This window comes from Bactrocera oleae, chromosome 3 (assembly GCF_042242935.1).
Source record: "Bactrocera oleae isolate idBacOlea1 chromosome 3, idBacOlea1, whole genome shotgun sequence".
In the NCBI taxonomy this organism is placed as follows: domain Eukaryota; kingdom Metazoa; phylum Arthropoda; class Insecta; order Diptera; family Tephritidae; genus Bactrocera; species Bactrocera oleae.
The window spans coordinates 41,260,042-41,285,732 of NC_091537.1; positions in this window are offsets into that span (position 1 = coordinate 41,260,042).

Below are 25,691 nucleotides of genomic sequence, written 5' to 3' on the forward strand. Positions count from 1 at the left end.
TACAGTGCTCACGCAATTGACATACAATTTAGAAGAAAATCGACTTTAAGTCTAAAACTAAGAAAGTGCAATTATTTCGGTTATATGAATATGTCAATTCTGCAATAACAATATAATTTGACATTCGCTCAAATCAGTAAAATTCATGTTTTTCGGCATAAGCAGCACAGTGCTGCCGCAATTGACATACAATTTACAAAAAAATCGACTTTGAGTCTAAAACTAAGAAAGTGCAATTTTTTCGGCTTAAGCAGTACAGTGCTCACGCAATTGACATACAATTTACAAGAAAATCGACTTTGAGTCTAAAACTAAGAAATTGCAATTTTTTCGGTTATATGAATATGTCAATTCTGCAATAACAATATAATTTGATTTTCGCTCAAATCAGTAAAATTCATGTTTTTCGGCTTAAGCAGTACAGTGCTCACGCAATTGACATACAATTTACAAGAAAATCGACTTTAAGTCTAAAGCTAAGAAAGTGCAATTATTTCGGTTATATGAATATGTCAATTCTGCAATAACAATATAATTTAATTTTCTCTCAAATCAGTAAAATTCATGTTTTTCGGCTTAAGCAGTACAGTGCTCACGCAATTGACATACAATTTACAAGAAAATCGACTTTAAGTCTAAAACTAAGAAAGTGCAATTTTTTCGGTTATATGAATATGTCAATTCTGCAATAACAATATAATTTGAAATTCGCTCAAATCAGTAAAATTTATGTTTTTCATCTTAAGCGGTACAGTGCTCACGCAATTGACATACAATTTAGAAGAAAATCGACTTTAAGTCTAAAACTAAGAAAGTGCAATTATTTCGGTTATATGAATATGTCAATTCTGCTATAACAATATAATTTGACATTCGCTCAAATCAGTAAAATTCATGTTTTTCGGCATAAGCAGTACAGTGCTGCCGCAATTGACATACAATTTACAAAAAAATCGACTTTGAGTCTAAAACTAAGAAAGTGCAATTTTTTCGGCTTAAGCAGTACAGTGCTCACGCAATTGACATACAATTTACAAGAAAATCGACTTTAAGTCTAAAGCTAAGAAAGTGCAATTATTTCGGTTATATGAATATGTCAATTCTGCAATAACAATATAATTTGATTTTCGCTCAAATCAATAAAATTCATGTTTTTCGGCTTAAGCAGTACAGTGCTCACGCAATTGACATACAATTTACAAGAAACTCGACTTTAAGTCTAAAACTAAGAAAGTGCAATTTTTTCGGTTATATGAATATGTCAATTCTGCAATAAGAATATAATTTGAAATTCGCTCAAATCAGTAAAATTTATGTTTTTCATCTTAAGCGGTACAGTGCTCACGCAATTGACATACAATTTAGAAGAAAATCGACTTTAAGTCTAAAACTAAGAAAGTGCAATTATTTCGGTTATATGAATATGTCAATTCTGCAATAACAATATAATTTGACATTCGCTCAAATCAGTAAAATTCATGTTTTTCGGCATAAGCAGTACAGTGCTGCCGCAATTGACATACAATTTACAAGAATATCGACTTTAAGTCTAAAGCTAAGAAAGTGCAATTATTTCGGTTATATGAATATGTCAATTCTGCAATAACAATATAATTTGACATTCGCTCAAATCAGTAAAATTCATGTTTTTCGGCTTAAGCGGTACAGTGCTCACGCAATTGACATACAATTTAGAAGAAAATCGACTTTAAGTCTAAAGCTAAGAAAGTGCAATTATTTCGGTTATATGAATATGTCAATTCTGCAATAACAATATAATTTGACATTCACTCAAATCAGTAAAATTCATGTTTTTCGGCTTAAGCAGTACAGTACTCACGCAATTGACATACAATTTACAAGAAAATCGACTTTAAGTCTAAAACTAAGAAAGTGCAATTTTTTCGGTTATATGAATATGTCAATTCTGCAATAACAATATAATTTGAAATTCGCTCAAATCAGTAAAATTTATGTTTTTCATCTTAAGCGGTACAGTGCTCACGCAATTGACATACAATTTACAAAAAAATCGACTTTGAGTCTAAAACTAAGAAATTGCAATTTTTTCGGTTATATGAATATGTCAATTCTGCAATAACAATATAATTTGATTTTCGCTCAAATCAGTAAAATTCATGTTTTTCGGCTTAAGCAGTACAGTGCTCACGCAATTGACATACAATTTACAAAAAAATCGACTTTGAGTCTAAAACTAAGAAAGTGCAATTTTTTCGGCTTAAGCAGTACAGTGCTCACGCAATTGACATACAATTTACAAGAAAATCGACTTTAAGTCTAAAGCTAAGAAAGTGCAATTATTTCGGTTATATGAATATGTCAATTCTGCAATAACAATATAATTTGATTTTCGCTCAAATCAGTAAAATTCATGTTTTTCGGCTTAAGCAGTGCAGTGCTGCCGCAATTGACATACAATTTACAAGAAAATCTACTTTGAGTCTAAAACTAAGAAAGTGCAATTTTTTCGGTTACATGAATATGTCAATTCTGCAATAACAATATAATTTGACATTCGCTCAAATCAGTAAAATTCATGTTTTTCGGCTTAAGCAGTACAGTGCTCACGCAATTGACATACAATTTACAAAAAAATCGACTTTGAGTCTAAAACCAAGAAAGTGCAATTTTTTCGGTTATATGAATATGTCAATTCTGCAATAACAATATAATTTGACATTCACTCAAATCAGTAAAATTCATGTTTTTCGGCTTACGCGGTACAGTGCTCACGCAATTGACATACAATTTAGAAGAAAATCGACTTTAAGTCTAAAGCTAAGAAAGTGCAATTATTTCGGTTATATGAATATGTCAATTCTGCAATAACAATATAATTTGACATTCACTCAAATCAGTAAAATTCATGTTTTTCGGCTTAAGCAGTACAGTGCTCACGCAATTGACATACAATTTACAAGAAAATCGACTTTAAGTCTAAAACTAAGAAAGTGCAATTTTTTCGGTTATATGAATATGTCAATTCTGCAATAACAATATAATTTGAAATTCGCTCAAATCAGTAAAATTTATGTTTTTCATCTGAAGCGGTACAGTGCTCACGCAATTGACATACAATTTAGAAGAAAATCGACTTTAAGTCTAAAACTAAGAAAGTGCAATTATTTCGGTTATATGAATATGTCAATTCTGCAATAACAATATAATTTGACATTCGCTCAAATCAGTAAAATTCATGTTTTTCGGCATAAGCAGTACAGTGCTGCCGCAATTGACATACAATTAACAAGAAAATCGACTTTAAGTCTAAAACTAAGAAAGTGCAATTATTTCGGTTATATGAATATGTCAATTCTGCAATAACAATATAATTTGATTTTCGCTCAAATCAGTAAAATTCATGTTTTTCGGCTTAAGCAGTACAGTGCTCACGCAATTGACATACAATTTAGAAGAAAATCGACTTTAGGTCTAAAGCTAAGAAAGTGCAATTATTTCGGTTATATGAATATGTCAATTCTGCAATAACAATATAATTTGACATTCACTCAAATCAGTAAAATTCATGTTTTTCGGCTTAAGCAGTACAGTGCTCACGCAATTGACATACAATTTACAAGAAAATCGACTTTAAGTCTAAAACTAAGAAAGTGCAATTTTTTCGGTTATATGAATATGTCAATTCTGCAATAACAATATAATTTGAAATTCGCTCAAATCAGTAAAATTTATGTTTTTCATCTCAAGCGGTACAGTGCTCACGCAATTGACATACAATTTACAAAAAAATCGACTTTGAGTCTAAAACTAAGAAAGTGCAATTTTTTCGGCTTAAGCAGTACAGTGCTCACGCAATTGACATACAATTTACAAGAAAATCGACTTTAAGTTTAAAGCTAAGAAAGTGCAATTATTTCGGTTATATGAATATGTCAATTCTGCAATAACAATATAATTTGATTTTCGCTCAAATCAGTAAAATTCATGTTTTTCGGCTTAAGCAGTGCAGTGCTGCCGCAATTGACATACAATTTACAAGAAAATCTACTTTGAGTCTAAAACTAAGAAAGTGCAATTTTTTCGGTTATATGAATATGTCAATTCTGCAATAACAATATAATTTGAAATTCGCTCAAATCAGTAAAATTTATGTTTTTCATCTCAAGCGGTACAGTGCTCACGCAATTGACATACAATTTACAAAAAAATCGACTTTGAGTCTAAAACTAAGAAAGTGCAATTTTTTCGGCTTAAGCAGTACAGTGCTCACGCAATTGACATACAATTTACAAGAAAATCGACTTTAAGTCTAAAGCTAAGAAAGTGCAATTATTTCGGTTATATGAATATGTCAATTCTGCAATAACAATATAATTTGACATTCGCTCAAATCAGTAAAATTCATGTTTTTCGGCTTAAGCGGTACAGTGCTCACGCAATTGACATACAATTTAGAAGAAAATCGACTTTAAGTCTAAAGCTAAGAAAGTGCAATTATTTCGGTTATATGAATATGTCAATTCTGCAATAACAATATAATTTGACATTCACTCAAATCACTCAAATCAGTAAAATTCATGTTTTTCGGCTTAAGCAGTACAGTACTCACGCAATTGACATACAATTTACAAGAAAATCGACTTTAAGTCTAAAACTAAGAAAGTGCAATTTTTTCGGTTATATGAATATGTCAATTCTGCAATAACAATATAATTTGAAATTCGCTCAAATCAGTAAAATTTATGTTTTTCATCTTAAGCGGTACAGTGCTCACGCAATTGACATACAATTTACAAAAAAATCGACTTTGAGTCTAAAACTAAGAAATTGCAATTTTTTCGGTTATATGAATATGTCAATTCTGCAATAACAATATAATTTGATTTTCGCTCAAATCAGTAAAATTCATGTTTTTCGGCTTAAGCAGTACAGTGCTCACGCAATTGACATACAATTTACAAAAAAATCGACTTTGAGTCTAAAACTAAGAAAGTGCAATTTTTTCGGCTTAAGCAGTACAGTGCTCACGCAATTGACATACAATTTACAAGAAAATCGACTTTAAGTCTAAAGCTAAGAAAGTGCAATTATTTCGGTTATATGAATATGTCAATTCTGCAATAACAATATAATTTAATTTTCGCTCAAATCAGTAAAATTCATGTTTTTCGGCTTAAGCAGTGCAGTGCTGCCGCAATTGACATACAATTTACAAGAAAATCTACTTTGAGTCTAAAACTAAGAAAGTGCAATTTTTTCGGTTACATGAATATGTCAATTCTGCAATAACAATATAATTTGACATTCGCTCAAATCAGTAAAATTCATGTTTTTCGGCTTAAGCAGTACAGTGCTCACGCAATTGACATACAATTTACAAAAAAATCGACTTTGAGTCTAAAACCAAGAAAGTGCAATTTTTTCGGTTATATGAATATGTCAATTCTGCAATAACAATATAATTTGACATTCACTCAAATCAGTAAAATTCATGTTTTTCGGCTTAAGCGGTACAGTGCTCACGCAATTGACATACAATTTAGAAGAAAATCGACTTTAAGTCTAAAGCTAAGAAAGTGCAATTATTTCGGTTATATGAATATGTCAATTCTGCAATAACAATATAATTTGACATTCACTCAAATCAGTAAAATTCATGTTTTTCGGCTTAAGCAGTACAGTGCTCACGCAATTGACATACAATTTACAAGAAAATCGACTTTAAGTCTAAAACTAAGAAAGTGCAATTTTTTCGGTTATATGAATATGTCAATTCTGCAATAACAATATAATTTGAAATTCGCTCAAATCAGTAAAATTTATGTTTTTCATCTGAAGCGGTACAGTGCTCACGCAATTGACATACAATTTAGAAGAAAATCGACTTTAAGTCTAAAACTAAGAAAGTGCAATTATTTCGGTTATATGAATATGTCAATTCTGCAATAACAATATAATTTGACATTCGCTCAAATCAGTAAAATTCATGTTTTTCGGCATAAGCAGTACAGTGCTGCCGCAATTGACATACAATTAACAAGAAAATCGACTTTAAGTCTAAAACTAAGAAAGTGCAATTATTTCGGTTATATGAATATGTCAATTCTGCAATAACAATATAATTTGATTTTCGCTCAAATCAGTAAAATTCATGTTTTTCGGCTTAAGCAGTACAGTGCTCACGCAATTGACATACAATTTAGAAGAAAATCGACTTTAGGTCTAAAGCTAAGAAAGTGCAATTATTTCGGTTATATGAATATGTCAATTCTGCAATAACAATATAATTTGACATTCACTCAAATCAGTAAAATTCATGTTTTTCGGCTTAAGCAGTACAGTGCTCACGCAATTGACATACAATTTACAAGAAAATCGACTTTAAGTCTAAAACTAAGAAAGTGCAATTTTTTCGGTTATATGAATATGTCAATTCTGCAATAACAATATAATTTGAAATTCGCTCAAATCAGTAAAATTTATGTTTTTCATCTCAAGCGGTACAGTGCTCACGCAATTGACATACAATTTACAAAAAAATCGACTTTGAGTCTAAAACTAAGAAATTGCAATTTTTTCGGTTATATGAATATGTCAATTCTGCAATAACAATATAATTTGATTTTCGCTCAAATCAGTAAAATTCATGTTTTTCGGCTTAAGCAGTACAGTGCTCACGCAATTGACATACAATTTACAAAAAAATCGACTTTGAGTCCAAAACTAAGAAAGTGCAATTTTTTCGGCTTAAGCAGTACAGTGCTCACGCAATTGACATACAATTTACAAGAAAATCGACTTTAAGTCTAAAGCTAAGAAAGTGCAATTATTTCGGTTATATGAATATGTCAATTCTGCAATAACAATATAATTTGATTTTCGCTCAAATCAGTAAAATTCATGTTTTTCGGCTTAAGCAGTGCAGTGCTGCCGCAATTGACATACAATTTACAAGAAAATCTACTTTGAGTCTAAAACTAAGAAAGTGCAATTTTTTCGGTTACATGAATATGTCAATTCTGCAATAACAATATAATTTGACATTCGCTCAAATCAGTAAAATTCATGTTTTTCGGCTTAAGCAGTACAGTGCTCACGCAATTGACATACAATTTACAAAAAAATCGACTTTGAGTCTAAAACCAAGAAAGTGCAATTTTTTCGGTTATATGAATATGTCAATTCTGCAATAACAATATAATTTGACATTCGCTCAAATCAGTAAAATTCATGTTTTTCGGCTTAAGCGGTACAGTGCTCACGCAATTGACATACAATTTAGAAGAAAATCGACTTTAAGTCTAAAGCTAAGAAAGTGCAATTATTTCGGTTATATGAATATGTCAATTCTGCAATAACAATATAATTTGACATTCACTCAAATCAGTAAAATTCATGTTTTTCGGCTTAAGCAGTACAGTGCTCACGCAATTGACATACAATTTACAAGAAAATCGACTTTAAGTCTAAAACTAAGAAAGTGCAATTTTTTCGGTTATATGAATATGTCAATTCTGCAATAACAATATAATTTGAAATTCGCTCAAATCAGTAAAATTTATGTTTTTCATCTTAAGCGGTACAGTGCTCACGCAATTGACATACAATTTAGAAGAAAATCGACTTTAAGTCTAAAACTAAGAAAGTGCAATTATTTCGGTTATATGAATATGTCAATTCTGCTATAACAATATAATTTGACATTCGCTCAAATCAGTAAAATTCATGTTTTTCGGCATAAGCAGTACAGTGCTGCCGCAATTGACATACAATTTACAAAAAAATCGACTTTGAGTCTAAAACTAAGAAAGTGCAATTTTTTCGGCTTAAGCAGTACAGTGCTCACGCAATTGACATACAATTTACAAGAAAATCGACTTTAAGTCTAAAGCTAAGAAAGTGCAATTATTTTGGTTATATGAATATGTCAATTCTGCAATAACGATATAATTTGATTTTCGCTCAAATCAATAAAATTCATGTTTTTCGGCTTAAGCAGTACAGTGCTCACGCAATTGACATACAATTTACAAGAAACTCGACTTTAAGTCTAAAACTAAGAAAGTGCAATTTTTTCGGTTATATGAATATGTCAATTCTGCAATAACAATATAATTTGAAATTCGCTCAAATCAGTAAAATTTATGTTTTTCATCTTAAGCGGTACAGTGCTCACGCAATTGACATACAATTTAGAAGAAAATCGACTTTAAGTCTAAAACTAAGAAAGTGCAATTATTTCGGTTATATGAATATGTCAATTCTGCAATAACAATATAATTTGACATTCGCTCAAATCAGTAAAATTCATGTTTTTCGGCATAAGCAGTACAGTGCTGCCGCAATTGACATACAATTTACAAGAATATCGACTTTAAGTCTAAAGCTAAGAAAGTGCAATTATTTCGGTTATATGAATATGTCAATTCTGCAATAACAATATAATTTGACATTCGCTCAAATCAGTAAAATTCATGTTTTTCGGCTTAAGCGGTACAGTGCTCACGCAATTGACATACAATTTAGAAGAAAATCGACTTTAAGTCTAAAACTAAGAAAGTGCAATTATTTCGGTTATATGAATATGTCAATTCTGCAATAACAATATAATTTGACATTCACTCAAATCAGTAAAATTCATGTTTTTCGGCTTAAGCAGTACAGTACTCACGCAATTGACATACAATTTACAAGAAAATCGACTTTAAGTCTAAAACTAAGAAAGTGCAATTTTTTCGGTTATATGAATATGTCAATTCTGCAATAACAATATAATTTGAAATTCGCTCAAATCAGTAAAATTTATGTTTTTCATCTTAAGCGGTACAGTGCTCACGCAACTGACATACAATTTACAAAAAAATCGACTTTGAGTCTAAAACTAAGAAATTGCAATTTTTTCGGTTATATGAATATGTCAATTCTGCAATAACAATATAATTTGATTTTCGCTCAAATCAGTAAAATTCATGTTTTTCGGCTTAAGCAGTACAGTGCTCACGCAATTGACATACAATTTACAAAAAAATCGACTTTGAGTCTAAAACTAAGAAAGTGCAATTTTTTCGGCTTAAGCAGTACAGTGCTCACGCAATTGACATACAATTTACAAGAAAATCGACTTTAAGTCTAAAGCTAAGAAAGTGCAATTATTTCGGTTATATGAATATGTCAATTCTGCAATAACAATATAATTTGATTTTCGCTCAAATCAGTAAAATTCATGTTTTTCGGCTTAAGCAGTGCAGTGCTCACGCAATTGACATACAATTTAGAAGAAAATCGACTTTAAGTCTAAAGCTAAGAAAGTGCAATTATTTCGGTTATATGAAAATGTCAATTCTGCAATAACAATATAATTTGACATTCACTCAAATCAGTAAAATTCATGTTTTTCGGCTTAAGCAGTACAGTACTCACGCAATTGACATACAATTTACAAGAAAATCGACTTTAAGTCTAAAACTAAGAAAGTGCAATTTTTTCGGTTATATGAATATGTCAATTCTGCAATAACAATATAATTTGAAATTCGCTCAAATCAGTAAAATTTATGTTTTTCATCTTAAGCGGTACAGTGCTCACGCAACTGACATACAATTTACAAAAAAATCGACTTTGAGTCTAAAACTAAGAAATTGCAATTTTTTCGGTTATATGAATATGTCAATTCTGCAATAACAATATAATTTGATTTTCGCTCAAATCAGTAAAATTCATGTTTTTCGGCTTAAGCAGTACAGTGCTCACGCAATTGACATACAATTTACAAAAAAATCGACTTTGAGTCTAAAACTAAGAAAGTGCAATTTTTTCGGCTTAAGCAGTACAGTGCTCACGCAATTGACATACAATTTACAAGAAAATCGACTTTAAGTCTAAAGCTAAGAAAGTGCAATTATTTCGGTTATATGAATATGTCAATTCTGCAATAACAATATAATTTGATTTTCGCTCAAATCAGTAAAATTCATGTTTTTCGGCTTAAGCAGTGCAGTGCTGCCGCAATTGACATACAATTTACAAGAAAATCTACTTTGAGTCTAAAACTAAGAAAGTGCAATTTTTTCGGTTACATGAATATGTCAATTCTGCAATAACAATATAATTTGACATTCGCTCAAATCAGTAAAATTCATGTTTTTCGGCTTAAGCAGTACAGTGCTCACGCAATTGACATACAATTTACAAAAAAATCGACTTTGAGTCTAAAACCAAGAAAGTGCAATTTTTTCGGTTATATGAATATGTCAATTCTGCAATAACAATATAATTTGACATTCACTCAAATCAGTAAAATTCATGTTTTTCGGCTTAAGCGGTACAGTGCTCACGCAATTGACATACAATTTAGAAGAAAATCGACTTTAAGTCTAAAGCTAAGAAAGTGCAATTATTTCGGTTATATGAATATGTCAATTCTGCAATAACAATATAATTTGACATTCACTCAAATCAGTAAAATTCATGTTTTTCGGCTTAAGCAGTACAGTGCTCACGCAATTGACATACAATTTACAAGAAAATCGACTTTAAGTCTAAAACTAAGAAAGTGCAATTTTTTCGGTTATATGAATATGTCAATTCTGCAATAACAATATAATTTGAAATTCGCTCAAATCAGTAAAATTTATGTTTTTCATCTGAAGCGGTACAGTGCTCACGCAATTGACATACAATTTAGAAGAAAATCGACTTTAAGTCTAAAACTAAGAAAGTGCAATTATTTCGGTTATATGAATATGTCAATTCTGCAATAACAATATAATTTGACATTCGCTCAAATCAGTAAAATTCATGTTTTTCGGCATAAGCAGTACAGTGCTGCCGCAATTGACATACAATTAACAAGAAAATCGACTTTAAGTCTAAAACTAAGAAAGTGCAATTATTTCGGTTATATGAATATGTCAATTCTGCAATAACAATATAATTTGATTTTCGCTCAAATCAGTAAAATTCATGTTTCGGCTTAAGCAGTACAGTGCTCACGCAATTGACATACAATTTAGAAGAAAATCGACTTTAGGTCTAAAGCTAAGAAAGTGCAATTATTTCGGTTATATGAATATGTCAATTCTGCAATAACAATATAATTTGACATTCACTCAAATCAGTAAAATTCATGTTTTTCGGCTTAAACAGTACAGTGCTCACGCAATTGACATACAATTTACAAGAAAATCGACTTTAAGTCTAAAACTAAGAAAGTGCAATTTTTTCGGTTATATGAATATGTCAATTCTGCAATAACAATATAATTTGAAATTCGCTCAAATCAGTAAAATTTATGTTTTTCATCTCAAGCGGTACAGTGCTCACGCAATTGACATACAATTTACAAAAAAATCGACTTTGAGTCTAAAACTAAGAAATTGCAATTTTTTCGGTTATATGAATATGTCAATTCTGCAATAACAATATAATTTGATTTTCGCTCAAATCAGTAAAATTCATGTTTTTCGGCTTAAGCAGTACAGTGCTCACGCAATTGACATACAATTTACAAAAAAATCGACTTTGAGTCCAAAACTAAGAAAGTGCAATTTTTTCGGCTTAAGCAGTACAGTGCTCACGCAATTGACATACAATTTACAAGAAAATCGACTTTAAGTCTAAAGCTAAGAAAGTGCAATTATTTCGGTTATATGAATATGTCAATTCTGCAATAACAATATAATTTGATTTTCGCTCAAATCAGTAAAATTCATGTTTTTCGGCTTAAGCAGTGCAGTGCTGCCGCAATTGACATACAATTTACAAGAAAATCTACTTTGAGTCTAAAACTAAGAAAGTGCAATTTTTTCGGTTACATGAATATGTCAATTCTGCAATAACAATATAATTTGACATTCGCTCAAATCAGTAAAATTCATGTTTTTCGGCTTAAGCAGTACAGTGCTCACGCAATTGACATACAATTTACAAAAAAATCGACTTTGAGTCTAAAACTAAGAAAGTGCAATTTTTTCGGTTATATGAATATGTCAATTCTGCAATAACAATATAATTTGATTTTCGCTCAAATCAGTAAAATTCATGTTTTTCGGCTTAAGCAGTACAGTGCTGCCGCAATTGACATACAATTTACAAGAAAATCGACTTTTAATCTAAAACTAAGAAAGTGCAATTTTTTCGGTTACATGAATATGTCAATTCTGCAATAACAATATAATTTGACATTCACTCAAATCAGTAAAATTCATGTTTTTCGGCTTAAGCAGTACAGTGCTCACGCAATTGACATACAATTTACAAGAAAATCGACTTTGAGTCTAAAACTAAGAAAGTGAAATTTTTTCGGTTACATGAATATGTCAATTCTGCAATAACAATATAATTTGAAATTCGCTCAAATCAGTAAAATTTATGTTTTTCATCTCAAGCGGTACAGTGCTCACGCAATTGACATACAATTTACAAAAAAATCGACTTTGAGTCTAAAACTAAGAAATTGCAATTTTTTCGGTTATATGAATATGTCAATTCTGCAGTAACAATATAATTGGATTTTCGCTCAAATCAGTAAAATTCATGTTTTTCGGCTTAAGCAGTACAGTGCTCACGCAATTGACATACAATTTACAAAAAAATCGACTTTGAGTCCAAAACTAAGAAAGTGCAATTTTTTCGGCTTAAGCAGTACAGTGCTCACGCAATTGACATACAATTTACAAGAAAATCGACTTTAAGTCTAAAGCTAAGAAAGTGCAATTATTTCGGTTATATGAATATGTCAATTCTGCAATAACAATATAATTTGATTTTCGCTCAAATCAGTAAAATTCATGTTTTTCGGCTTAAGCAGTGCAGTGCTGCCGTAATTGACATACAATTTACAAGAAAATCGACTTTGAGTCTAAAACTAAGAAAGTGCAATTTTTTCGGTTACATGAATATGTCAATTCTGCAATAACAATATAATTTGACATTCGCTCAAATCAGTAAAATTCATGTTTTTCGGCTTAAGCAGTACAGTGCTCACGCAATTGACATACAATTTACAAAAAAATCGACTTTGAGTCTAAAACCAAGAAAGTGCAATTTTTTCGGTTATATGAATATGTCAATTCTGCAATAACAATATAATTTGACATTCGCTCAAATCAGTAAAATTCATGTTTTTCGGCTTAAGCGGTACAGTGCTCACGCAATTGACATACAATTTAGAAGAAAATCGACTTTAAGTCTAAAGCTAAGAAAGTGCAATTATTTCGGTTATATGAATATGTCAATTCTGCAATAACAATATAATTTGACATTCACTCAAATCAGTAAAATTCATGTTTTTCGGCGTAAGCAGTACAGTGCTCACGCAATTGACATACAATTTACAAGAAAATCGACTTTAAGTTTAAAACTAAGAAAGTGCAATTTTTTCGGTTATATGAATATGTCAATTCTGCAATAAAAATATAATTTGAAATTCGCTCAAATCAGTAAAATTTATGTTTTTCATCTTAAGCGGTACAGTGCTCACGCAATTGACATACAATTTAGAAGAAAATCGACTTTAAGTCTAAAACTAAGAAAGTGCAATTATTTCGGTTATATGAATATGTCAATTCTGCAATAACAATATAATTTGACATTCGCTCAAATCAGTAAAATTCATGTTTTTCGGCATAAGCAGTACAGTGCTGCCGCAATTGACATACAATTAACAAGAAAATCGACTTTAAGTCTAAAACTAAGAAAGTGCAATTATTTCGGTTATATGAATATGTCAATTCTGCAATAACAATATAATTTGATTTTCGCTCAAATCAGTAAAATTCATGTTTTTCGGCTTAAGCAGTACAGTGCTGCCGCAATTGAGATACAATTTACAAGAAAATCGACTTTGAGTCTAAAACTAAGAAAGTGCAATTTTTTCGGCTTAAGCAGTACAGTGCTCACGCAATTGACATACAATTTACAAAAAAATCGACTTTAAGTCTAAAACTAAGAAAGTGCAATTATTTCGGTTATATGAATATGTCAATTCTGCAATAACAATATAATTTGACATTCGCTCAAATCAGTAAAATTCATGTTTTTCGGCTTAAGCAGTGCAGTGCTGCCGCAATTGACATACAATTTACAAGAAAATCTACTTTGAGTCTAAAACTAAGAAAGTGCAATTTTTTCGGTTACATGAATATGTCAATTCTGCAATAACAATATAATTTGACATTCGCTCAAATCAGTAAAATTCATGTTTTTCGGCATAAGCAGTACAGTGCTGCCGCAATTGACATACAATTAACAAGAAAATCGACTTTAAGTCTAAAACTAAGAAAGTGCAATTATTTCGGTTATATGAATATGTCAATTCTGCAATAACAATATAATTTGATTTTCGCTCAAATCAGTGAAATTCATGTTTTTCGGCTTAAGCAGTACAGTGCTGCCGCAATTGACATACAATTAACAAGAAAATCGACTTTAAGTCTAAAACTAAGAAAGTGCAATTATTTCGGTTATATGAATATGTCAATTCTGCAATAACAATATAATTTGATTTTCGCTCAAATCAGTAAAATTCATGTTTTTCGGCTTAAGCAGTACAGTGCTCACGCAATTGACATACAATTTAGAAGAAAATCGACTTTAAGTCTAAAACTAAGAAAGTGCAATTATTTCGGTTATATGAATATGTCAATTCTGCAATAACAATATAATTTGACATTCGCTCAAATCAGTAAAATTCATGTTTTTCGGCATAAGCAGTACAGTGCTGCCGCAATTGACATACAATTTACAAGAAAATCGACTTTAAGTCTAAAGCTAAGAAAGTGCAATTATTTCGGTTATATGAATATGTCAATTCTGCAATAACAATATAATTTGACATTCGCTCAAATCAGTAAAATTCATGTTTTTCGGCTTAAGCGGTACAGTGCTCACGCAATTGACATACAATTTAGAAGAAAATCGACTTTAAGTCTAAAGCTAAGAAAGTGCAATTATTTCGGTTATATGAATATATCAATTCTGCAATAACAATATAATTTGACATTCACTCAAATCAGTAAAATTCATGTTTTTCGGCTTAAGCAGTACAGTGCTCACGCAATTGACATACAATTTACAAGAAAATCGACTTTAAGTCTAAAACTAAGAAAGTGCAATTTTTTCGGTTATATGAATATGTCAATTCTGCAATAACAATATAATTTGAAATTCGCTCAAATCAGTAAAATTTATGTTTTTCATCTCAAGCGGTACAGTGCTCACGCAATTGACATACAATTTACAAAAAAATCGACTTTGAGTCTAAAACTAAGAAATTGCAATTTTTTCGGTTATATGAATATGTCAATTCTGCAATAACAATATAATTTGATTTTCGCTCAAATCAGTAAAATTCATGTTTTTCGGCTTAAGCAGTACAGTGCTCACGCAATTGACATACAATTTACAAAAAAATCGACTTTGAGTCCAAAACTAAGAAAGTGCAATTTTTTCGGCTTAAGCAGTACAGTGCTCACGCAATTGACATACAATTTACAAGAAAATCGACTTTAAGTCTAAAGCTAAGAAAGTGCAATTATTTCGGTTATATGAATATGTCAATTCTGCAATAACAATATAATTTGATTTTCGCTCAAATCAGTAAAATTCATGTTTTTCGGCTTAAGCAGTGCAGTGCTGCCGCAATTGACATACAATTTACAAGAAAATCTACTTTGAGTCTAAAACTAAGAAAGTGCAATTTTTTCGGTTACATGAATATGTCAATTCTGCAATAACAATATAATTTGACATTCGCTCAAATCAGTAAAATTCATGTTTTTCGGCTTAAGCAGTACAGTGCTCACGCAATTGACATACAATTTACAAAAAAATCGACTTTGAGTCTAAAACCAAGAAAGTGCAATTTTTTCGGTTATATGAATATGTCAATTCTGCAATAACAATATAATTTGACATTCGCTGAAATCAGTAAAATTCATGTTTTTCGGCTTAAGCGGTACAGTGCTCACGCAATTGACATACAATTTACAAGAAAATCGACTTTAAGTCTAAAGCTAAGAAAGTGCAATTATTTCGGTTATATGAATATGTCAATTCTGCAATAACAATATAATTTGACATTCACTCAAATCAGTAAAATTCATGTTTTTCGGCTTAAGCAGTACAGTGCTCACGCAATTGACATACAATTTACAAGAAAATCGACTTTAAGTCTAAAACTAAGAAAGTGCAATTTTTTCGGTTATATGAATATGTCAATTCTGCAATAACAATATAATTTGAAATTCGCTCAAATCAGTAAAATTTATGTTTTTCATCTTAAGCGGTACAGTGCTCACGCAATTGACATACAATTTAGAAGAAAATCGACTTTAAGTCTAAAACTAAGAAAGTGCAATTATTTCGGTTATATGAATATGTCAATTCTGCAATAACAATATAATTTGACATTCGCTCAAATCAGTAAAATTCATGTTTTTCGGCATAAGCAGTACAGTGCTGCCGCAATTGACATACAATTAACAAGAAAATCGACTTTAAGTCTAAAACTAAGAAAGTGCAATTATTTCGGTTATATGAATATGTCAATTCTGCAATAACAATATAATTTGATTTTCGCTCAAATCAGTAAAATTCATGTTTTTCGGCTTAAGCAGTACAGTGCTGCCGCAATTGAGATACAATTTACAAGAAAATCGACTTTGAGTCTAAAACTAAGAAAGTGCAATTTTTTCGGCTTAAGCAGTACAGTGCTCACGCAATTGACATACAATTTACAAAAAAATCGACTTTGAGTCTAAAACTAAGAAATTGCAATTTTTTCGGTTATATGAATATGTCAATTCTGCAATAACAATATAATTTGATTTTCGCTCAAATCAGTAAAATTCATGTTTTTCGGCTTAAGCAGTACAGTGCTGCCGCAATTGACATACAATTTACAAGAAAATCGACTTTTAATCTAAAACTAAGAAAGTGCAATTTTTTCGGTTACATGAATATGTCAATTCTGCAATAACAATATAATTTGACATTCACTCAAATCAGTAAAATTCATGTTTTTCGGCTTAAGCAGTACAGTGCTCACGCAATTGACATACAATTTACAAGAAAATCGACTTTGAGTCTAAAACTAAGAAAGTGAAATTTTTTCGGTTACATGAATATGTCAATTCTGCAATAACAATATAATTTGAAATTCGCTCAAATCAGTAAAATTTATGTTTTTCATCTCAAGCGGTACAGTGCTCACGCAATTGACATACAATTTACAAAAAAATCGACTTTGAGTCTAAAACTAAGAAATTGCAATTTTTTCGGTTATATGAATATGTCAATTCTGCAATAACAATATAATTTGATTTTCGCTCAAATCAGTAAAATTCATGTTTTTAGGCTTAAGCAGTACAGTGCTCACGCAATTGACATACAATTTACAAAAAAATCGACTTTGAGTCCAAAACTAAGAAAGTGCAATTTTTTCGGCTTAAGCAGTACAGTGCTCACGCAATTGACATACAATTTACAAGAAAATCGACTTTAAGTCTAAAGCTAAGAAAGTGCAATTATTTCGGTTATATGAATATGTCAATTCTGCAATAACAATATAATTTGATTTTCGCTCAAATCAGTAAAATTCATGTTTTTCGGCTTAAGCAGTGCAGTGCTGCCGTAATTGACATACAATTTACAAGAAAATCGACTTTGAGTCTAAAACTAAGAAAGTGCAATTTTTTCGGTTACATGAATATGTCAATTCTGCAATAACAATATAATTTGACATTCGCTCAAATCAGTAAAATTCATGTTTTTCGGCTTAAGCAGTACAGTGCTCACGCAATTGACATACAATTTACAAAAAAATCGACTTTGAGTCTAAAACCAAGAAAGTGCAATTTTTTCGGTTATATGAATATGTCAATTCTGCAATAACAATATAATTTGACATTCGCTCAAATCAGTAAAATTCATGTTTTTCGGCTTAAGCGGTACAGTGCTCACGCAATTGACATACAATTTAGAAGAAAATCGACTTTAAGTCTAAAGCTAAGAAAGTGCAATTATTTCGGTTATATGAATATGTCAATTCTGCAATAACAATATAATTTGACATTCACTCAAATCAGTAAAATTCATGTTTTTCGGCTTAAGCAGTACAGTGCTCACGCAATTGACATACAATTTACAAGAAAATCGACTTTAAGTCTAAAACTAAGAAAGTGCAATTTTTTCGGTTATATGAATATGTCAATTCTGCAATAACAATATAATTTGAAATTCGCTCAAATCAGTAAAATTTATGTTTTTCATCTTAAGCGGTACAGTGCTCACGCAATTGACATACAATTTAGAAGAAAATCGACTTTAAGTCTAAAACTAAGAAAGTGCAATTATTTCGGTTATATGAATATGTCAATTCTGCAATAACAATATAATTTGACATTCGCTCAAATCAGTAAAATTCATGTTTTTCGGCATAAGCAGTACAGTGCTGCCGCAATTGACATACAATTAACAAGAAAATCGACTTTAAGTCTAAAACTAAGAAAGTGCAATTATTTCGGTTATATGAATATGTCAATTCTGCAATAACAATATAATTTGATTTTCGCTCAAATCAGTAAAATTCATGTTTTTCGGCTTAAGCAGTACAGTGCTGCCGCAATTGAGATACAATTTACAAGAAAATCGACTTTGAGTCTAAAACTAAGAAAGTGCAATTTTTTCGGCTTAAGCAGTACAGTGCTCACGCAATTGACATACAATTTACAAAAAAATCGACTTTGAGTCTAAAACTAAGAAATTGCAATTTTTTCGGTTATATGAATATGTCAATTCTGCAATAACAATATAATTTGATTTTCGCTCAAATCAGTAAAATTCATGTTTTTCGGCTTAAGCAGTACAGTGCTGCCGCAATTGACATACAATTTACAAGAAAATCGACTTTTAATCTAAAACTAAGAAAGTGCAATTATTTCGGTTATATGCATATGTCAATTCTGTAATAACAATATAATTTGACTTTCGCGCAAATCAGTAATATAGATATTTTTCGGCTTAAGCAGTACAGTGCTGCCGAAATTGACATACAATTTACAAGAAAATCGACTTTGAGTCTAAAACTAAGAAAGTGAAATTTTTTCGGTTACATGAATATGTCAATTCTGCAATAACAATATAATTTGACATTCGCTCAAATCAGTAAAATTCATGTTTTTTGGCTTAAGCAGTACAGTGCTCACGCAATTGACATACAATTTACAAAAAAACGACTTTGAGTCTAAAACTAAGAAATTGCAGTTTTTTCGGTTATATGAATATGTCAATTCTGCAATAACAATATAATTTGATTTTCGCTCAAATCAGTAAAATTCATGTTTTTCGGCTTAAGCAGTACAGTGCTGCCGCAATTGACATACAATTTACAAGAAAATCGACTTTTAATCTAAAACTAAGAAAGTGCAATTTTTTCGGCTTAAGCAGTACAGTGCTCACGCAATTGACATACAATTTACAAGAAAATCGACTTTGAGTCTAAAACTAAGAAATTGCAATTTTTTCGGTTATATGAATATGTCAATTCTGCAATAACAATATAATTTGATTTTCGCTCAAATCAGTAAAATTCATGTTTTTCGGCTTAAGCAGTACAGTGCTCACGCAATTGACATACAATTTACAAAAAAATCGACTTTGAGTCTAAAACTAAGAAAGTGCACTTTTTTCGGCTTAAGCAGTACAGTGCTCACGCAATTGACATACAATTTACAAGAAAATCGACTTTGAGTCTAAAACTAAGAAAGTGCAATTTTTTCGGTTATATGAATATGTCAATTCTGCAAAAACAATATAATTTGATTTTCGCTCAAATCAGTAAAATTCATGTTTTTCGGCTTAAGCAGTACAGTGCTCACGCAATTGACATACAATTTACAAAAAAATCGACTTTGAGTCTAAGACTAAGAAAGTGCAATTTTTTCGGCTTAAGCAGTACAGTTCTCACGCAATTGACATACAATTTACAAGAAAATCGACTTTAAGTCTAAACCTAAGAAAGTGCAATTATTTCGGTTATATGAATATGTCAATTCTGCAATAACAATATAATTTGATTTTCGCTCAAATCAGTAAAATTCATGTTTTTCGGCTTAAGCAGTGCAGTGCTCACGCAATTGACATACAATTTACAAAAAAATCGACTTTGAGTCTAAAACTAAGAAAGTGCAATTTTTTCGGCTTAAGCAGTACAGTGCTCACGCAATTGACATACAATTTACAAGAAAATCGACTTTAAGTCTAAAGCTAAGAAAGTGCAATTATTTCGGTTATATGAATATGTCAATTCTGCAATAACAATATAATTTGATTTTCGCTCAAATCAGTAAAATTGATGTTTTTCGGCTTAAGCAGTGCAGTGCTGCCGCAATTGACATACAATTTACAAGAAAATCGACTTTGAGTCTAAAACTAAGAAAGTGCAATTTTTTCGGCTTAAGCAGTACAGTGCTCACGCAATTGACATACAATTTACAAGAAAATCGACTTTAAGTCTAACGCTAAGAAAGTGCAATTATTTCGGTTATATGAATATGTCAATTCTGCAATAACAATATGATTTGATTTTCGCTCAAATCAGTAAAATTCATGTTTTTCGGCTTAAGCAGTACAGTGCTCACGCAATTGACATACAATTTACAAAAAAATCGACTTTGAGTCTAAAACTAAGAAAGTGCAATTTTTTCGGCTTAAGCAGTACAGTGCTCACGCAATTGACATACAATTTACAAGAAAATCGACTTTGAGTCTAAAACTAAGAAAGTGCAATTTTTTCGGTTATATGAATATGTCAATTCTGCAAAAACAATATAATTTGATTTTCGCTCAAATCAGTAAAATTCATGTTTTTCGGCTTAAGCAGTACAGTGCTCACGCAATTGACATACAATTTACAAAAAAATCGACTTTGAGTCTAAGACTAAGAAAGTGCAATTTTTTCGGCTTAAGCAGTACAGTGCTCACGCAATTGACATACAATTTACAAGAAAATCGACTGTAAGTCTAAAGCTAAGAAAGTGCAATTATTTCGGTTATATGAATATGTCAATTCTGCAATAAGAATATAATTTGATTTTCGCTCAAATCAGTAAAATTCATGTTTTTCGGCTTAAGCAGTGCAGTGCTCACGCAATTGACATACAATTTACAAAAAAATCGACTTTTAATCTAAAACTAAGAAAGTGCAATTATTTCGGTTATATGAATGTGTCAATTCTGCAATAACAATATAATTTGATTTTCGCTCAAATCAGTAAAATTGATGTTTTTCGGCTTAAGCAGTGCAGTGCTGCCGCAATTGACATACAATTTACAAGAAAATCGACTTTGAGTCTAAAACTAAGAAAGTGCAATTTTTTCGGCTTAAGCAGTACAGTGCTCACGCAATTGACATACAATTTACAAGAAAATCGACTTTAAGTCTAAAGCTAAGAAAGTGCAATTATTTCGGTTATATGAATATGTCAATTCTGCAATAACAATATAATTTGATTTTCGCTCAAATCAGTAAAATTGATGTTTTTCGGCTTAAGCAGTGCAGTGCTCACGCAATTGACATACAATTTACAAAAAAATCGACTTTGAGTCTAAAACTAAGAAAGTGCAATTTTTTCGGCTTAAGCAGTACAGTGCTCACGCAATTGACATACAATTTACAAGAAAATCGACTTTAAGTCTAAAGCTAAGAAAGTGCAATTATTTCGGTTATATGAATATGTCAATTCTGCAATAACAATATAATTTGATTTTCGCTCAAATCAGTAAAATTGATGTTTTTCGGCTTAAGCAGTGCAGTGCTGCCGCAATTGACATACAATTTACAAGAAAATCGACTTTGAGTCTAAAACTAAGAAAGTGCAATTTTTTCGGCTTAAGCAGTACAGTGCTCACGCAATTGACATACAATTTACAAGAAAATCGACTGTAAGTCTAAAGCTAAGAAAGTGCAATTATTTCGGTTATATGAATATGTCAATTCTGCAATAACAAAATAATTTGACATTCGCTCAAATCAGTAAAATTCATGTTTTTCGGCTTAAGCAGTACAGTGCTCACGCAATTGACATACAATTTACAAGAAAATCGACTTTTAATCTAAAACTAAGAAAGTGCAATTATTTCGGTTATATGAATGTGTCAATTCTGTAATAACAATATAATTTGACTTTCGCGCAAATCAGTAATATAGATATTTTTCGGCTTAAGCAGTACAGTGCTGCCGAAATTGACATACAATTTACAAGAAAATCGACTTTAAGTCTAAAACTAAGAAAGTGCAATTATTTCGGTTATATGAATATGTCAATTCTGCAATAACAAAATAATTTGACATTCGCTCAAATCAGTAAAATTCATGTTTTTCGGCTTAAGCAGTACAGTGCTCACGCAATTGACATACAATTTACAAGAAAATCGACTTTTAATCTAAAACTAAGAAAGTGCAATTATTTCGGTTATATGAATGTGTCAATTCTGTAATAACAATATAATTTGACTTTCGCGCAAATCAGTAATATAGATATTTTTCGGCTTAAGCAGTACAGTGCTCACGCAATTGACATACAATTTACAAGAAAATCGACTGTAAGTCTAAAACTAAGAAAGTGCAATTATTTCGGTTATATGAATATGTCAATTCTGCAATAACAAAATAATTTGACATTCGCTCAAATCAGTAAAATTCATGTTTTTCGGCTTAAGCAGTACAGTGCTCACGCAATTGACATACAATTTACAAGAAAATCGACTTTTAATCTAAAACTAAGAAAGTGCAATTATTTCGGTTATATGAATGTGTCAATTCTGTAATAACAATATAATTTGACTTTCGCGCAAATCAGTAATATAGATATTTTTCGGCTTAAGCAGTACAGTGCTGCCGAAATTGACATACAATTTACAAGAAAATCGACTTTAAGTCTAAAACTAAGAAAGTGCAATTATTTCGGTTATATGAATATGTCAATTCTGCAATAACAATATGATTTGATTTTCGCTCAAATCAGTAAAATTCATGTTTTTCGGCTTAAGCAGTACAGTGCTGCCGCAACTGACATACAATTTACAAGAAAATCGACTTTGAGTCTAAGACTAAGAAAGTGCAATTTTTTCGGCTTAAGCAGTACAGTGCTCACGCAATTGACATACAATTTACAAGAAAATCGACTGTAAGTCTAAAGCTAAGAAAGTGCAATTATTTCGGTTATATGAATATGTCAATTCTGCAATAAGAATATAATTTGATTTTCGCTCAAATCAGTAAAATTCATGTTTTTCGGCTTAAGCAGTGCAGTGCTCACGCAATTGACATACAATTTACAAAAAAATCGACTTTTAATCTAAAACTAAGAAAGTGCAATTATTTCGGTTATATGAATGTGTCAATTCTGCAATAACAATATAATTTGATTTTCGCTCAAATCAGTAAAATTGATGTTTTTCGGCTTAAGCAGTGCAGTGCTGCCGCAATTGACATACAATTTACAAGAAAATCGACTTTGAGTCTAAAACTAAGAAAGTGCAATTTTTTCGGCTTAAGCAGTACAGTGCTCACGCAATTGACATACAATTTACAAAAAAATCGACTTTTAATCTAAAACTAAGAAAGTGCAATTATTTCGGTTATATGAATGTGTCAATTCTGCAATAACAATATAATTTGATTTTCGCTCAAATCAGTAAAATTCATGTTTTTCGGCTTAAGCAGTGCAGTGCTCACGCAATTGACATACAATTTACAAAAAAATCGACTTTGAGTCTAAAACTAAGAAAGTGCAATTTTTTCGGCTTAAGCAGTACAGTGCTCACGCAATTGACATACAATTTACAAAAAAACGACTTTGAGTCTAAAACTAAGAAATTGCAATTTTTTCGGTTATATGAATATGTCAATTCTGCAATAACAATATAATTTGATTTTCGCTCAAATCAGTAAAATTCATGTTTTTCGGCTTAAGCAGTACAGTGCTGCCGCAATTGACATACAATTTACAAGAAAATCGACTTTTAATCTAAAACTAAGAAAGTGCAATTTTTTCGGCTTAAGCAGTACAGTGCTCACGCAATTGACATACAATTTACAAGAAAATCGACTTTGAGTCTAAAACTAAGAAATTGCAATTTTTTCGGTTATATGAATATGTCAATTCTGCAATAACAATATAATTTGATTTTCGCTCAAATCAGTAAAATTCATGTTTTTCGGCTTAAGCAGTACAGTGCTCACGCAATTGACATACAATTTACAAAAAAATCGACTTTGAGTCTAAAACTAAGAAAGTGCAATTTTTTCGGCTTAAGCAGTACAGTGCTCACGCAATTGACATACAATTTACAAGAAAATCGACTTTGAGTCTAAAACTAAGAAACTGCAATTTTTTCGGTTATATGAATATGTCAATTCTGCAAAAACAATATAATTTGATTTTCGCTCAAATCAGTAAAATTCATGTTTTTCGGCTTAAGCAGTACAGTGCTCACGCAATTGACATACAATTTACAAGAAAATCGACTTTAAGTCTAAAGCTAAGAAAGTGCAATTATTTCGGTTATATGAATATGTCAATTCTGCAATAACAATATAATTTGATTTTCGCTCAAATCAGTAAAATTGATGTTTTTCGGCTTAAGCAGTGCAGTGCTGCCGCAATTGACATACAATTTACAAGAAAATCGACTTTGAGTCTAAAACTAAGAAAGTGCAATTTTTTCGGCTTAAGCAGTACAGTGCTCACGCAATTGACATACAATTTACAAGAAAATCGACTTTAAGTCTAACGCTAAGAAAGTGCAATTATTTCGGTTATATGAATATGTCAATTCTGCAATAACAATATGATTTGATTTTCGCTCAAATCAGTAAAATTCATGTTTTTCGGCTTAAGCAGTACAGTGCTGCCGCAACTGACATACAATTTACAAGAAAATCGACTTTGAGTCTAAAACTAAGAAAGTGCAATTTTTTCGGTTATATGAATATGTCAATTCTGCAATAACAATATAATTTGATTTTCGCTCAAATCAGTAAAATTCATGTTTTTCGGCTTAAGCAGTACAGTGCTCACGCAATTGACATACAATTTACAAAAAAATCGACTTTGAGTCTAAAACTAAGAAAGTGCAATTTTTTCGGTTACATGAATATATCAATTCTGCAATAACAATATAATTTGACATTCGCTCAAATCAGTAAAATTCATGTTTTTCGGCTTAAGCAGTACAGTGCTGCCGCAACTGACATACAATTTACAAGAAAATCGACTTTGAGTCTAAAACTAAGAAAGTGCAATTTTTTCGGTTATATGAATATGTCAATTCTGCAATAACAATATAATTTGATTTTCGCTCAAATCAGTAAAATTCATGTTTTTCGGCTTAAGCAGTACAGTGCTCACGCAATTGACATACAATTTACAAAAAAATCGACTTTGAGTCTAAAACTAAGAAAGTGCAATTTTTTCGGCTTAAGCAGTACAGTGCTTCCGCAATTGACATACAATTTACAAGAAAATCGACTTTGAGTCTAAAACTAAGAAAGTGCAATTTTTTCGGTTACATGAATATATCAATTCTGCAATAACAATATAATTTGACATTCGCTCAAATCAGTAAAATTCATGTTTTTCGGCTTAAGCAGTACAGTGCTGCCGCAACTGACATACAATTTACAAGAAAATCGACTTTGAGTCTAA